Genomic DNA, 16,383 nt, shown 5'->3' with positions numbered 1-16,383 from the left:
AATTAGTAAGAATAATACAAAAAATGAGGCTTGAATAACAGATATATTCTCTAATACCATCATTTAACAAATAATTATAATAATGCATATGTTTTAGTCTGTGCTGTTATAACAAAATACCTGAGACTAGGTAGTTTATAAATAATAGAAAATCATTTCTCACAGTTACGGAGGCTGCAAAGTCCAAGCTCAAGGTGCTGGCATGTTTGGCGTCTGGTGAGAACTGCTCTCTGCTTTCAAGATGCTGCCTGTTGTTGCATCCTCCATAGGGGGACAAAAGTTGTGTGCTCACCTGGTAGAAGAGCAAAAGAGAGCAAATCACTTCCCTAAGTTTTTTTTTATTAGGGTCTTAATTTCATCCATGAGGGCTCTGCCCTTATGACTTAATCACCTCCTAAAGGCGCCACCTCTTAATACACTGGTGGTTGTTTCAACCCATAAATTTTGGAAGACACATTCAGACCATAACATTCTACCTCAGCCCCCCAAATTCATGTTCTTCTCACATGCATAATGTATTTATTCCACCCCTAATAGCCCCAAACGTCTTAAATCATTCCAGCGTCAACTCAAAATTCTAAAGTCCAGAGTCTCATCTAAATCAGATGTGGGTGAAACTCAATGTAAGATGCACCCTGAAGCCACTGCTCTTCTACTGTGAGCTTATGAAGTCAGCCTAATTATGTGCCACCAAAATGCAGTGGGGACACTGGCTAGGACAGACATTCCCATTCCAAAATGGAGAAATAAGCAAGAAGGAAGAGATAACAGGTCCCGAGTAAGTTCAAAACCCAGCAAAGCAATCGTTAAATCCTGAGGCTTCAGAATACTTTTCTGTGAGTCCATATCCTACATTCTGGACACAGGGGGTGGGGGTTGAGTCACTAAGGCTCCAGAACCCTGCCCCCATGGCTTTTCTGGGTGTAGCCCACACTGCAGTTTTCATGAGCTGGAGTCCAGTTCCTGTGGCTTTCCCAGGCTGGAGTTGTACACTGTTGGCTCTACAGTTCTGGGATCTCAGTGGTATCCCCAACCCCATGGCACTGCTAGACACTGCCCCAGTGAGGACTGTCTACAATGGCCCCAACTGCAAGGCTCCATTAGTCATTGCCCTAGTGCGGGTCTCCACAGTGGTCTTAACCTGGCAGTTCTCTGTGTAGGTTCTGAGTCCCTTGGAGGCATCCTCTGAAACCTAGGCAGAGGCAGCCCTGTCCCCACAGTCCCTGCACTCTTCATGCTTGTAGAGTTAGCACCATGCAGAGCTGCCTAGATTTGACAATTGTGCCCTCTGGAGCAGTGGCTCAAGCCACACCTGGCCCACTTGAGCCACAGCTAGTTGCCAAGAAGCACCACATTAAAATCCAGGCAGCAGAGACTTGAGGTGGCCCTGGGCAGTGAGGCCCTAGGTCCCACATGCACCCTGAGTCCCTCCCTTGAAAGTGTTCTGCTCTCCTGGCCCTAGAAATCTGGGCCTGTTCTCCCATTGTTCTGATGAATAGAGGTTGGCTTCCTTATCAATGTATTAATCTCCTTATCAAACTTAACTACCTTAGCCACACCTTTGGTGTTCTCTCCCAGATACACTTTTTTATTCTTAACAGGGCCAGGCTGAGAGTTTTTCAAATCTTCAAGTTCTACTTCTTTTTTTAAATTATAAATTGTGTCTTTAACTTGTTTCTCTTCTTGCATTTTACTATAAGCAGTCAAGATAAACCGTGTAACACACCAAACATTTTGCTTGGAGATTTCTTCCACCAAATATTCTAGTTTATCTCTCCTAAATTCTGCATTTCACGAAGTACAGACAGTCCCCAACTTATGATGATTCTACTTAATGATTTTTCAGCTGTATGGTGCAAAAGCAATACACATTGAATAGAAACTATACTTTGAGTTCCCATAATGCCGGTTTGTTTTTCACTTTTAGTACAGTATTCAATAAATTGCATAAGATATTCAACACTTTATTATAAAACAGGCTTTATGTGGAATGATTTTGCCCAACTGTAGGCTAATGTAAATATACTGAGCACATTTAAGGTAGGCTAGGCTAAGGTATAGTGTTTGATAAGTTAGGTGTATGGAATGCATTTTTAACTTAACGATATTTTTAACTTACAGGTTTTTTGAGATGTAACTCCATTATAAGTTGAGGAACATTTATATTAGGACATGGACACAATTCAGCCAAGTTCTTTGACACTTTGTAACAAGGAAGTAATTTCTCTAGTTTCCAGTGAAATATTTTTCTTTTCGGTCTAAGACCTCATCAGAATTACCTTTACTGTCCATATTTCTACGAGCATTCTGATCAATATCACTTAGATAATCTCTAAGAAGTATGAGGGTCTCTCTACAGTTCTCCTCTTCTGAGCCCTCACTAGAATTGCCCTTAATGCTCCACCAATGGTGGTCTAGGCTTTTTCTAGCATGCACTTCAAAACTGTTCCAGTCTCTACCCATTTCTTGGCACCAATTTTCTGTCTTAGTCCATTTGTACTGTTACAACAAAATACCTGCAACTGGGTAGCTTACAAATTATAGAAATCTGTGTCCTACAGGAAGTGCAAGATCAAGGTGCTGGCAGACTCAGTCTGGTAAGGGCTGCTCTCTGCTTCCCAGATGGCACCTTGTTGCTACACCCGCTATAGAAGACAGATGCTATGTCCTCACATGGTAGGTAGGAGACCAGAAGAGAGCAAACTCACTCCCTTGAGGTCTTTTATATACTATCACACTGACCTTTAGGTTTCAACGCACGAATTTGTAACGATACATTCAGACCATAACAGCATACAATTTGAATAAATTTTAAAAATTCCTTCAATATCTAAAGATTAACTTTGATTCCAAGGAATAACCACAGTTTCTAAAACTGAATAACTGGAGTGCAGATACCCAAATAATACCCAGTGTTCTTAATATTTAATCTATGTGATATATTATAACAAAGGTTGTGTATATTACAGTAGAACAATAAAGAATTCCTAATGAAATTGTTATATAAATGTCTCCTCCTTACTAATTGTATAGTGTATCATTTAAATTATGAACATAATTTTTTTTTTGCTCCAAAGCCTGACTGCAGTGTTATTCTAAAAAGTGTTTTTTCCTCAGATTACAAGGTTTAATAAAAGTTCATGTGCAAAGTAAATAAACTAATTGACTTACTGTTTTGGATTATTTAGAAGAAATTAAACACTGACAGATTATTTAACAATAGAAATAATTTGAATCAACAGCTTCTATGTATAGCAAACAGAGAAAAGGAATTGCACAGCTGTATGTAAATGCAATGAAAAATAAAGACTTCTCATTTGAAAAGACCGTTGAGTCAGTCAAAACACGTAAGGATAAATATGACGTCAGGCCAAGGCTGCATACACATCTACTGTCACATTTATAAATAAAAACAAATGCTATACGATAAAAGACTTGACATAAATAGAAAACACATTATACCCTTTTTGTGATTATTATGGTAGGCACTATGAATTATTGTTCTGTTCCAAATTTGACTTTGCATCATTTCAACTCCTATTGATTTCCTATCTTTCAGGAATACTGTAATGTACCAGTTAAGCCAGTCTTGTCTTTATTAAGATAACTTTAATGCTAACGGACGTTAAAAATGGACCTGGGTTGCTTGTATGTGATTATGACCCTTCACTTCCAGGGGTGGGGAACCTGTAGCCCTGGGGCCACATGTGGCCTTCTGGATCCTTGAGTGCACCCTTTGACTGAATCCAAGTTTTAGAAAACAAATCCTTTTAATAAAAGGATTAAAAAAAGGGATTTGTTCTGTGAAGCTTGGGTTTGGTCAAGGGGCCACAGTTGGAGATCTGGAAGGACACATGTGGCCCTGATGCCACAGGTTCCTTAACCTATTGAATCCAATGTCTTAGCAGGTCTTTAAAAAGGTAATCATTTTTCTTTAGCTTTGTACTTAGAAGAGAACAATAAATAATGTGTAACATGCTTTAAAAACAGAAATTGCTTATCCAACAAGAAATAAAATTGTTCTTATCTCATTAATTTAGCAAACTGTAAATGAGTCCCTGACTTTCATTACATATTCCCATTTAAAAAAATATATGTTTTTATCACGGGCAATTCAATTCAATTTGATTCAAATAAATACAAGTCAGTTTAATCAAGTAAGCATTTACTAAGCATGTAATCCATATCCATCTATTTACTGTTAAAATAGAAATTATTCATGGTCCTCTCAATTATCATGTGTTTCATGTTGAAGATAAATTATAAATATTAAAAATACCATGGTGATAATATGAAGCAAGATATCTCATAGATTCTATCTATGAAAGTTATAAATCTATAGTGGAGGAAAAATTACTTTATGGACATTGAACCAAGAAACATCTTGCTAGAAATCTGAATTTTGAACTATAACTTTAAGAGAATGTATGGTTTGAATTAAGTATCTGTAATCTAGAGACAGATTATAATATATAATTTTTTAAGCAGCTTAACATTCTAACTATCAATATGCCTATGTCTAATTTATCTATATGCAACATAGTCATTTAAATGTGCAGATATAGGAGTATTACCTAGTAAAACCAGGTTTTAATTTTCTGATTAAAACTATTATAGATAGGTAGAATACAGATAGAACTCGGTTTAAAGGAAAAAAGTCCTTTGACTACTTAAATTTACTTGTTTATCTGAGCTATTAAAAAGAAAAACAAAGCAAAAGAAAACACTGCAAAACAAAACAAAAATGATTTCCAAGTCAGGAAGCTCCAAACCAAAACAAGTCCAGAGAACTCGAGCTAACAACACAATCTCACAGCATTTATAGAAAACAGAAGTGAGGTATAGAGACAACTTAATTGGTGACAGCCAATTTGTTAATTGCTTACAGAACTTCTTGCAAATAACTAAAGCTCAGATATGTGACTAAAATTGGGCCAGTCCAAATCAGTGGCCTCCTGCAAACTTTATTTAACAGACAGAAAGATAGACGGATGATAGATAAACAGATATAGATAGAACCAATTTCTTCACTCTCAAATCGAAGCACTAAGCATAGTATAAAAGCAGTGCTAATACGAGTATGTTATTAAATAATCTGTAAATCCAGAAACTGTTCTGAAGAGTTGTTGCAAAAATAAGAAGTAGAAAGTACAATGCTGGACCAAATGAGTCTAAATATGATTTGTACAAACCTCCTCTACAAGGTAAAAAGATTTCCATTCCTCGCAATTTGGTTATTTGCAGACTTTGTCTAACCCTTTCCCTGAAAATAATAAACTATGCTTACTAAAATACTTTAAGTCATCTTGAATGCATTCATAGTCTGACAAAAAAATAAAGGATACTTTTACAAAAACAAAGTGACAAAGTCAAGCATGAAAACATGCTTTCTTTACTGGATATTTACAACACAGAGGAATTTTGAGCACTGGTTTTTACCTTCTGAAGTGTTCTCAAGAGAAAAGACAAAGTCTAGACCCATCCTAAATGAGAGGCTTAACAGGGAAGTCTCCTACATGGAAGACTTTAATGTAACAGTGAACTGGAAGTAAACACAGCCACCAAGGAGATTGCTAAGAAAATTAATTTCACCAATTATCTTAGCATGATGATGAGAGGAAGGATAATAATAATAATATAAAGAAGAAGACCACCAACAACATAAAGGATAATATTAAGTGCACTTGAGAAAATTGTAATCAAAAGCTATCCAACTCTCTTACGTGTTTGATGAATGACGTTCTATTAAGTAAATTTTAAAAACAGATCAGGAATTTAATTTAAAATAATTCTGACTTCATAGAGATCCCAAGCCCGTGAGAAAAATCAATTACAGATTCTCTCTAGAGAAGGGCAGGTATTGAGGAACAGGAGGGGCTTCTTCTTTTTTTTCATTAGGGAAGGGAGGGGTGCCTGCCACCAGCCTTACAAAATCCATTTTAATTAAACTACACTTCCAAGAAAAGTGAGAAACTCATGGTTGAAAAACTGACAAGATATATAAGAAAAGAAGCCACCATATGTAAGTACTAGTAGAAACAACAGAAAACAGAACCACCCTTACAAAGCTTTTATAGATTACAATTATTATAAGAGTTGATATTTTTCTAAAATAAGTTTATAAGAACTCTATTTAATTGACTTTATAAAATAATAAGGTAAATGCTTATGAAAATTATTCTCTCAAAAAACAAAATTAACCTAAATGTTTTACAAATTCATATGAATTTAGTAATATTTGGTAAGTAAAAATAACAGTGGTTTAATTAAAATAGACATGTTTATCTATATTAAATTGAGACATGCAATCTTTATCTCTGTTAAGTATGTAAGATCATAAAAGTAAGAGTTTGACCTGGGAACAAACGTACAAATGAGAGTACAATGCAATGTCCATTGTTCCATGTGTATCCAATAAAACACTAAAAATACCTACATATTTAATTTTAGGATTCTTGCTTTTATGATACTTGCCTAGCATGCAGTGCTACAAAAATGGTTAAATAAGGAAAAAACCTTTAAAACCCATTCCTATTTCTCACCTCTGCAATTAGCCAGACCTGCAGACAAAGAAAAGAGGAATTTGTTGATGATTTTCTTGACATCCCATCTAAGGTAAGGTTGAGGGGGTTTCTGGATTGATGGTTTTCTGATTTCAGTGATTTTGAAATCAAGCAGGTTGTCTGTTTATGAGGATTAACTTTAATGTCTCATAAAGTCTTCCAAACATAATTATTAAAAATGCCTAAATTTAATAAGATGAAATAAGATAAAAGTTTATAAGTAAACTTTTTAATAATAAAGTTTTGAAATATGTTTATTTAAAAAGGTTTCCAAATCTTTGGTAACTACACCTTTAGATTTTCACTAAATTAAAATAAATGATGGATATTGATGAACATCTAGGTCATTTCCAAGTAAAATATAATGTTACAACATTAATTACGAAATATAAGTTTGAACTTATATACTTTTGGATTTTCTTAAGAAAAACAAAAGATATTTTAATTTGTTAGTAAATGTGCCTGTTCTACATTTAAAAAATTGTTCTATAAAAATGGCTATGTTTCTAAATATTAATGTATTCCTAAAATGTTTTGGTACATAACAATTAAAATTGCTTATTTCCTAGCTTTTTTACTGGAAGTTAGGATTACTAAGAGTTAAATTATAATTAATATATGTAATTAAAACTACTAGAAATAAGGTAAACAATTCTGTATGCAAAGTGTACAAAAATTAAGCTGTATTTTAGTTAGAAAGTTTATAAGAAAGACATGAGAATGTATTTTACCTGTTGAAATAATTTTGCCTTGTTTAGAGGTTATTAAAAGTTTGTATGAAAATAAATGAATGGAGGAAGAAATTATATAGGTAAAATTCAATGAATAAGAAAGTTGTAAAGGGGTTGTGAAAAATAAGATTTATAAAAGAAATTTTAGGTATGACCAAACTGTCCAAAATTAAACTTATTATAAGGATTTTAAAAATGAACCTTAATATCACTAATACAAAACTAAAATATGGTTTTCTCTTTTAAGTAAGTTTTTCTGTGTAATATTAATAAGAAATAGTAAAAGATTTTTGTTCATCTTTCAGTAAGCTGCCAAAAAGAAAAAAAAAAAAGAGGGAAGAGAGAGAAAAACAGATTATGTGTGCCTCATGCTGTCTTTATTATATCTTTTGATTTCTGGAAAACTAAGTCTCCTCTCTATCAGAATAAAGGTTTTTGCTTTTTGAAATCTTTTTATTATCTCTTTGGCTAAATAATGGTTATTATTTTACAGTGACTATGATATTATTTGGATCAAGTGTTTTAAACCTTTGACATATTTAACAGACTTCCCAAAATTAAAATTAAAATTCTACATTAAGTCTTTTTGACTTTAAGTTGTTCCAGAAGGCCCCTGAAACATCCAACAGAGAGATAATTATCAGGATTATTTGCTATGTTACATTATATGGAAAATAGTGTCAAATAAGCGAGGATATTTAATCTTCTTTAAAGCATATTTACATATTTGTATAAGTATATACTTGTATATTTGGCCATATTAAGTTTTGTTCTCCAAAATCTATTTCTTTTCCTGAAAGCTCTTTGTAGATCCCAAAGTAATATGTCATCAAAGAGGTTCATGTAAAGGACGAAAAAAACTGTGACAGATACAGGTTTCTAACAAGTCTGAGACCATACCATTGGACTGGATAAAAATGGTTGAATTGCTAACCTAACATCAAGCAAAGCAAGAATTAGTTCAATGGGACTGAACTGATGTGCTGAAATGATATTCTATAAGTTTTCTAAAATAATTGCTTATTTTTTAAATGTTTTATTTCCAGAGTTAAGAAAACATTTTTTCTCTTAATCTATACCCTTACAGAAATTTGGTAAACTACACACTGGCAAGCAAAATTGAAACATTTACCTTTCTCTTTACCTGATTCCTCCAAAATTTGAAAACTATTCATGAGTATTCTTATTTTATGGCAATACAGTTGTTTGTAGAAGTTCCATAAGAATCTCTTTTCTTTTGTAACAGGATATAGTTGGAGACATTGGTTATTTTCCCAAGGCTTTAACAAAAATGTCATATTTTCTCATATGGCCAGACATCTATGAGAGATTGAGATTGACTTTTATGAAGACAACATAAAGCCCCATGGAGATACATTAAATACAGATGGGTAAAAAAATGCCACTTTCTGGCAGGCCCAGAGTCCTCAGGATATTTTGGGGACCTCAAAAATCAAAAATTCACCCAATTAGTATAGGTATTACAGACACAGTCTGAAGAAGAGTCAAATTCTCAGCTTGTCTACTTAGCCTGGAGAGGCTTTTTATTTTTATTTTTTTTAATTATGTTTCAGATATACGGTATGCAGCCAACGCAGAGGTTTATTTATTTATTTATTTATTTTTACAGTCCATGGGCAGAATGGAGAGGTTTTTTAAAAGTCTAATCTGAGATTCCTTATGAAAAACTTCTGACCAATTCAACTTTTAAAAAGAGCCTATGTGAGCAATTGCTATTCTTGTTAAACTTATGTAAATAATAAATCTAAAGACTAAACTTATTTTGCAAACATATTAATCTTACCATGAATATCTTTAGTAGAAATGGTGGTAAAATTAGAGAAAAATAATAACTATGTTCAAAAGCAAACTATAGTGCACCTATAGCCCTATCTGTTGTTGAGTTTCTCATCATCTGGACTGAACCCTAAATTTTTCATTTTCTCCAATATCTGGCTACAACTCTTCAGACTAATGTTTCCAATTTTTCTCTCACCCCTCTGAGTTAAAATCACTAAAAATGAAAACTTAGCTTTTCTTGAAGCACTATGAACAGAAACTAGACAAGCTGATATAAACTTTGGGAGAAATCACTACAGCAACTTGTATATAATCAGCCTTTGTGCCTGTAGATGGATGAACTAAGAAGTTTACTGGAATACCTGATTTTAACTGCAATCCAGGGGAATCTGTGAGACTGCCATTGCCTGTCCATTCCAACTGAAAATGTTTTGGGCCCAAATCTAGGAATCTTCTCAGCTGACTGCTCTCCAGACTCTAGAAAAACTAGTTCATAAACTACTGAGAAAAAAGAAAAACACTAACTTTGTTTTTCTTTCTGTTTCCATCCATAGAAATGCTCCTCATTAAAGATCTATTTGACCACATCATATATAGAGGTCTAATTTTGAGAGCCCATCTGCCACATAGTCGCCTAAAATGAGGTACAGCTGCTTAACTAAACCAATCTATTCTCAGGGCCAAGAGACGGATTCAAGAAGACATGGGACAGTGTACTCAAATTTGTTTCTTTCTGCTTGTTCCAATCTACGGTTTTATTATCGTCCCTTTTGCCAATCTCTGGTCTCATAAACTCGAACCCAAATCTCTCCAAAGCTACCAACCTGGGCTTTAATATGTGAAACTTTCTAAAATTAAAGTTTCAATGGGGGACTGAAGGAAACTAGAATATTATACGACCAATGTTACTTCTTCGACATATTTTGATACGGCTATTCATAGGGGCTGCAAACCACAGGGATAGCTTTGAAAAGCTGTGCTTTGTGGGGGAGATTTGCATTTGTGGGAAAATCTCTATGAGTGAGGTAAACAGCCAGTTAAACGGGGAGGCACAGGGGCTTTCCCCGAGGCCTTCCTTATCCAGATCTTGGAAAGATTAACTCACAGGAAAATGTCACTAAAGTCTGATACTTTTAAAGAGACACCTTTGCCACAGGCTACCTTCTATTCTTTCTGAGAGCCGCCTCCAGTGAAGTTTCATCTGCATAACAAGCCAGACTTTGCCGGACGGGCTCCCCCGCCCTGGTTCCCCCACAGCCTATCTTGTAATGCTTCGCGCCCGATTCTCTCTGTAACCTCAGGAAGACGCAGAAACCTCAGTTACTTTGAGTCTCCTGCTGCGTGTGTGACTCCCACGTCCTTGCACTCATAATAAATTTGTCATGCTTCTCTCTTGCTAACCTTCTTTTCTCACTGGGTGTTCGCCATGATTCCTTGGGACGGGAGGAAAGGGATTACTCCCTCTCTGCCCCTACGGTACACCTGGTAAACGGATGAAAATTTTTACTGTTCAGTGTGACATCATTTAAAATAAAAGAAGAGAGAGAGAGATAAACTAAAAAGGAACTGTTCTATTTTACAAGTCAAATAGTGAAGTGTGAACGGAAATAAAATCTTCAGGCTCTCCCTGGACTGAATGGACCCGTCGGCCAAGGGCAAGGGAGCAGAGCCAAGATCGCCAAGAGAAGAGTGGCCGGTGTATGATAAAAGAGTAATTTTGTATTTTCAAAGAGTTATAAAAAATACACAATAGAAAATGTATGCTGCCCACAAAAGTATTTACTATCTGGCCCTTTATACTAAAGGCTTGTCAAATGCTAACCGTGGAAGCCACTCGCAGGCAGCAATAAAACCGCTGCATTAAACCCTCCTCCGGGGAGGACGGAGGCCCTGCGCAGGGAGCGCGCCCGCGCTGGGTGCAGACGCGCGCGCAAACCCAGGGAACCGAGCGGGCAAGATGGCTGACTAGAGACGCCAGACGCCAGGCTGCCTCAGGAAGAAGAAAAAGTTTCAGATGGGAAAAAAAAAAAAAAAAAAGCCATATCCCAGCCGTCCTGGTGGCGCAGGCCTGCAATCCTGTTTGATGACACTGTGGGAGGCCGAGGCAGAGGGTCGCCTGAGGTGAGCAGTTTGAGGTTGCTGAGCGCTACGGTGATGCCACGGCGCTCCGGCCTGGCTGGCAGGGGGAGGCTCTGCCTCAAAACACAGCAACAACAACAACAACAACAACAAAACATACTGAGGGGTAATTCTGAGGGAAAAGTGACAGAACCTACCGGACACTCCGTGGGAAGAAGTTGTGAAGCAGAAGGAGCGGGAGATACCGGCAGAGACCAACCCCTGGGGAGCTGGGAATCCTGGGAAAGGCGGGAAACGCGGGAGAGGCGGGAAAGGCGGGAGAGGCGGGAATGGCGGGAATGGCGGGAGAGGCCGGGTTTCGGGCCTCCTTCCCTCACACTCCCGGCAGTCAGCAGGCTCCGGAAGGGCTGGAGAACTTCTCTGCCCTCACGTGCCCAAAAGCTGCCGCCACCGGTGAACTGGAAGCTTCTTGAAAACGAAGCACCAGCCGCCTTGAGTCACTTCTCTTCCCCACAGACCGGAGGCGGAGGCAGAGGCGGAGCCGAGCGTGCGGGCGCCATACTGCTTCTCCACAGCGCGTGCCGTGGCCTCCCCGGGGAGCTTCAGCCCCTCGGTTTCCACGCCCTTTGCTCCCACACAATTCTGAGAACAGATGCCTAATCATATTTCAGACGTCCTACGGGCCAGTGACGGGTATGTGCCTCTAATACCTTCTTATTGAGGTGAGTGTGGTCGTTTTCCTGTCACGGCCTCGAGTGCGAGCGTGCAGGTGACTTGGTGGTGTTGTGTTTCAGACTCTCTGGGACAGGCGCCCCTCCCCACACGGGGCATTTCCAAGGGGAAGACCATGCAGGCGGTTCTTCAGAAGTATATGTGGTAAGTGCTTTGCTTTCATTCACTGATTAACACAAATGCGACATTAGTAGTTTAGGATGTAGTGTCCCTAAAAGTTCTTTTGTTATTACTAGATTTTAAAACTGTTTGTTTATTTATTCATTTGTTTCCGTAGAGACGGGGTCTCGCTCTGTTGCCCAGGCTGGTCTTGAACTCCTGGCCTCAAGCGATCCTCCCAGCTTAGACACCCAAAGTGCCGGCATTACCAGGCGTCAGCCACCGTGCCTGACCTAATTTTCCTAAAATTCTAAGCACCGTATGCCGTTTATTATTTTGTGTAACTGTCATATTGTATTTTTAAGTTACTTGTCATGGTCATGTTAAAAGACTTAAAGCATGTTTGCCCTATATTTTAGCTGATCTTGAGAGTAATGGAGAAAAGGACTAAAGTAAAGGAAATCAGAATTAAAATTACTAATATATACAAATGAAAGTGTGTGAGAGAGAGAGAGAGGGAGGGAGAAAGAGACTCATAGGTACATGGACAAAACTAACCACAGTGGGGTTGGCATACTTAGCAATGACGGGCAATGCTTTTCTCTGATCTTTATCCACTACAGAGTATACACAGTAAGTTTCAGGTTTCTCTGTCTAATTTATATTAAAAGAGGAAATATGGCGCTGCTGCCCCCCCCCCCCAATGAGATGTAATGTGTGCTATGAAGGTTTCTATGGAACTTTTTTTGTTTTTCTGATGTAAACAGAGATATGTGTCTTTGCTTTCCCCCCTTTTCCTGCCGAGAATGTACACATTAGCCTGAAGATGCAGCAACCTCCTTGCAACCACAGGGAAATAAATATGAGGGGAAAAGCCAACAGTTAGTTTAATAAAACAGAATGAAAGAAGGAGGCCGGTCCTCTGATGTTTGCATTTGCATGGAGTAGCTGAAACAGTGCTGGAACTGCCTAGCCCTTATGTATTGATACGTGGAGAAAAAGAACCACCTGTTTGTTTATTCTACTTCTAGTCAGGTTTTCTATCACTTGCATTTAAACACAATTCTTAATTATAAAAAAATTATTGAGTATTGGTTTTTGTTTTTGTTTTTTCCTTCTACTCAATGAAAGCAATAATTCCCTTAGAAAAATATAAAGTATAAAATGTATCCTTGTGCGTTTTCATGAGTAAAGAGTTCAACGGTTTGAAATTCAGATGATTCAATACTTGGAGACACAAATAAATATTGATTTAATTAGCATAAAAAAGAATGGCCTTTTCTAAACATTTCCACATGAAACATCTTTTTTTTCGAGACGGAGTCTCACTCTGTCGCCCCAGTAGAGTGCGAGTTTAGAGGCATCATCATAACATAGCTCACTGCAACCTCAAACTCCTGGGTTCAAGCAATCCTCCTGTCTCAGTCTCCCAAGTAGCTGGGACTACAGGTACACACCACCACGCCCACCACACCCAGCTAATTTTTCAATTTTAGTAGACACAGGGTCTCCCTCTTGCTCACACTGGTCTCAAACTCCTGAGCTCAAGCAATTCTACTGCTTCAGCCTCCCATAGTGCTAGGACTACAGGCATGAGCCAATACACCTGGCAAAATATCATATTTTAAAATGAGATCCTTAAGAAATTAAAATCAGCAAATAAATTTGAAGTCATTTAATATTTAATTATGGTTAATTTTTTAATATATTAAATTTGTCACCTAAAACATCCAGTAGATACACTGCTTGAGATAAAATTATTGTTACATGAATGCACAAAAAGAAGTGCATCACGTGTGTGTGTGTGTGTGTGTGTGTATTACCCACATTCATATGGGATACTTTTAGAAAGAAAAAAAAAAATGAGTAGTCTTTTCTAAGCCAGACCTGAATGAAATGGCTCTTTGGAATCTAGACTTTTAGCGTTTTTATTATCTAGTCTGATACTGTAAATGCCACTCTGTAAAGTTAAAAAAAAAAAAAAAAAGTAATCCCATCCTGGAAAAACAATGATTTTAGACAAACTTAAAATGTAGGTATAAGTTTCTAAACTAAACATAGAGGTCTTTGAAATGGAGAAACTGAAATGAAAACAAAGTATGGTCATGTATTAGTTTCTTATCTCTTCCTTGAGAAAATACAAACTGGTGGCTAAAAGCAACGAAAATTTATACTCTCACAGTTATGGAGGATAGAAGCCCAGAATTAACCTGCCATCCTGACCGTGCTCTCTGAGGCCTCTAATACAGAATCATCCCTTGCCTTTTTCTAGCCTTTTATGGTTGCTGGCAATGCTTGGTGTTCTTGGCTTGTAGATGCATAATTTCAATTTCTGCCTTCATGTTAGCATAATTTTTTACCTGCATATTTCTGTTTTCTTATGAGGACACAAATTATTAATATTTGCTTAGGATCCACACTAATCCAGAATGACCTCATCTTAACTAATAACATATCCAAAGATCCTATTTCCAAATAAGGCCATGCCTTGGGTTTCAGGCGGACATCAATTTGGGGGAGAAACTATTCAATCCAGTATAGGTCATATGTTGAAATACTTTGCATGGACTTTTATTTGAATATGCAAAAGTAAAGATTAAAATTGTTTAAAGTCAATGAGAATGATAATAAAACATTATATTAATAAATAAACTTATTTAAAAACCCCATAAGTAAGGACGATTCAAATTTTTTATTTAAAACAGTAAGTTTTACTAAACATAAAACTTTATTAAATGACCTTATCTGACACCTGAATCTTCCATGTGAAGGTGGCAGTGTTTATAATGTGAAGTAAATCTACAGCCTCTTGTCACATCAACAATGATCCCTGGAGAACTCTGAGCAGGTTTTCTATTATGTAAGCATCTGAGAAAAAGAGAATAAATTCTTAATATCATATTACACCTTTATCTGCATTGAGAAAAATCCCATGAGAATCCATCCACCTGTAGAGCATCCTCATCAATTCCTATATTTAAAATAAAATTTGAAGCAAAGGTAACATTAACAAGCTTATGTTGATACTGGACTGTTGATGTTTATTATCATAATTGGCTTATTCTACTTAAAACTAGTTTACAGTAGGCATGATATTTCTATTGTTTGGATAAAAATTAAATTTTTGTTTTCATATGTGTTTCTAAATTTTCTCTATTTATCATAGCCTCAATATCTCTACCACGTTCATGTGCAAAGTGGCAAATAACTAAAAACAAATTCTTAAATATAATTCTATAAAATATTTCACATTTAATATAGTAGTTTATAATTTAATTTCTATGCATGAAGTATTTGAGTAAAATTGAGTAAATTTGAGTAAAATATGCATTGACAAAATTGAATCAACTGTTCCTTATACTTGGTAGCTTGATTTAAAACAAAATTTCTGGATTTCACATTTTTGAAACATTCAAAGTAATAGTATCATTGTTGGCGATAATAAAATTGTTCTCCTGAAGTTATACAAAAAATCATAAGTATTATGATTTGTGTAAATGCTAGAATGGAAATTTGAGAGAAAAGTTCCAGCAATATAATATTAAGAGATGAATGCACCAAGTACATATAAATTATCCATGTCCATATAGAAGGGAAATTCATGTGTTTAATAGACTATATTTTAAAGCTAAACTGAGCCAAGTTGTCTTGGTTAAGTCATTTAAGCTTCTTCATCTTCAAACTTAGGATAATATCTACTCTTCAGGGTTGGGTGGATTTGAGCAATCTAAGTGAAGCCACTAAGTGATACAACATAAACTTTTATTCAGTAGTTTTGGTGGTTGTGAGTTGTATACCATGTTGAAAGGTGTCCACATTAACCTTTGTCATCAATTATAATTCTTACAGTTTTTTCCCCGATGTTACATGGAATGGAGCCTGGAAAACTACATTTCTGAGGCTCCTTTATCATCAGGTTGCCAGATAACACTTTCAGTATAGAAAACAAAGCTCACTTTTCTGAGGTGACTACAGATGAATGTGCAAAGCCTTATGTTTCCCAGAAGCAATTTCTTATGCTTTTTATTCACTTTAAAGAAAATTTCATTGAAGTAACACCAATTGTATTATAAGTTTAAAATAAAACATTTAATGATTTCTCACATTTCTCCTCTTGAGTCTTAGATCCCAGGAGAGTGAATATCATTCTTTTTTGTATACCAAAGGAATTGATGCATTTCTGTCACATTTTAGGAGCTCAGTAAATGACAATTGACTGACAATAAATTAAAATTGCATTGTGAAAATAAAATCATATCACATTTTCTTGGAGTAAATTCTAAGAGATGTAAATGCCTATTATGTATAAATTCTGGGTTAAAATACTCTAAGAATATGCAATTCTTCTTTGCCTTCTTGATTATTGTAAAATGTGCCTA

General features: G+C 36.2%; 1 long non-coding RNA gene across 1 annotated transcript; it reads left to right on the top strand.

Moving 5' to 3' along the window:
* The first annotated feature begins 11,782 nt into the window (after positions 1-11,782).
* On the top strand, positions 11,783-12,199 carry LOC123621538. The gene is made up of 3 exons (XR_006729177.1): positions 11,783-11,866; positions 11,968-12,049; positions 12,183-12,199. It is a non-coding gene; the product is annotated as an uncharacterized LOC123621538 (long non-coding RNA).
* The last annotated feature ends 4,184 nt before the right edge of the window (positions 12,200-16,383 follow it).

This window comes from Lemur catta, chromosome 16 (genome assembly GCF_020740605.2).
Source record: "Lemur catta isolate mLemCat1 chromosome 16, mLemCat1.pri, whole genome shotgun sequence".
NCBI classification, from domain to species: Eukaryota; Metazoa; Chordata; class Mammalia; order Primates; family Lemuridae; genus Lemur; species Lemur catta.
This window is presented reverse-complemented; position numbering and strand designations above follow the sequence as displayed.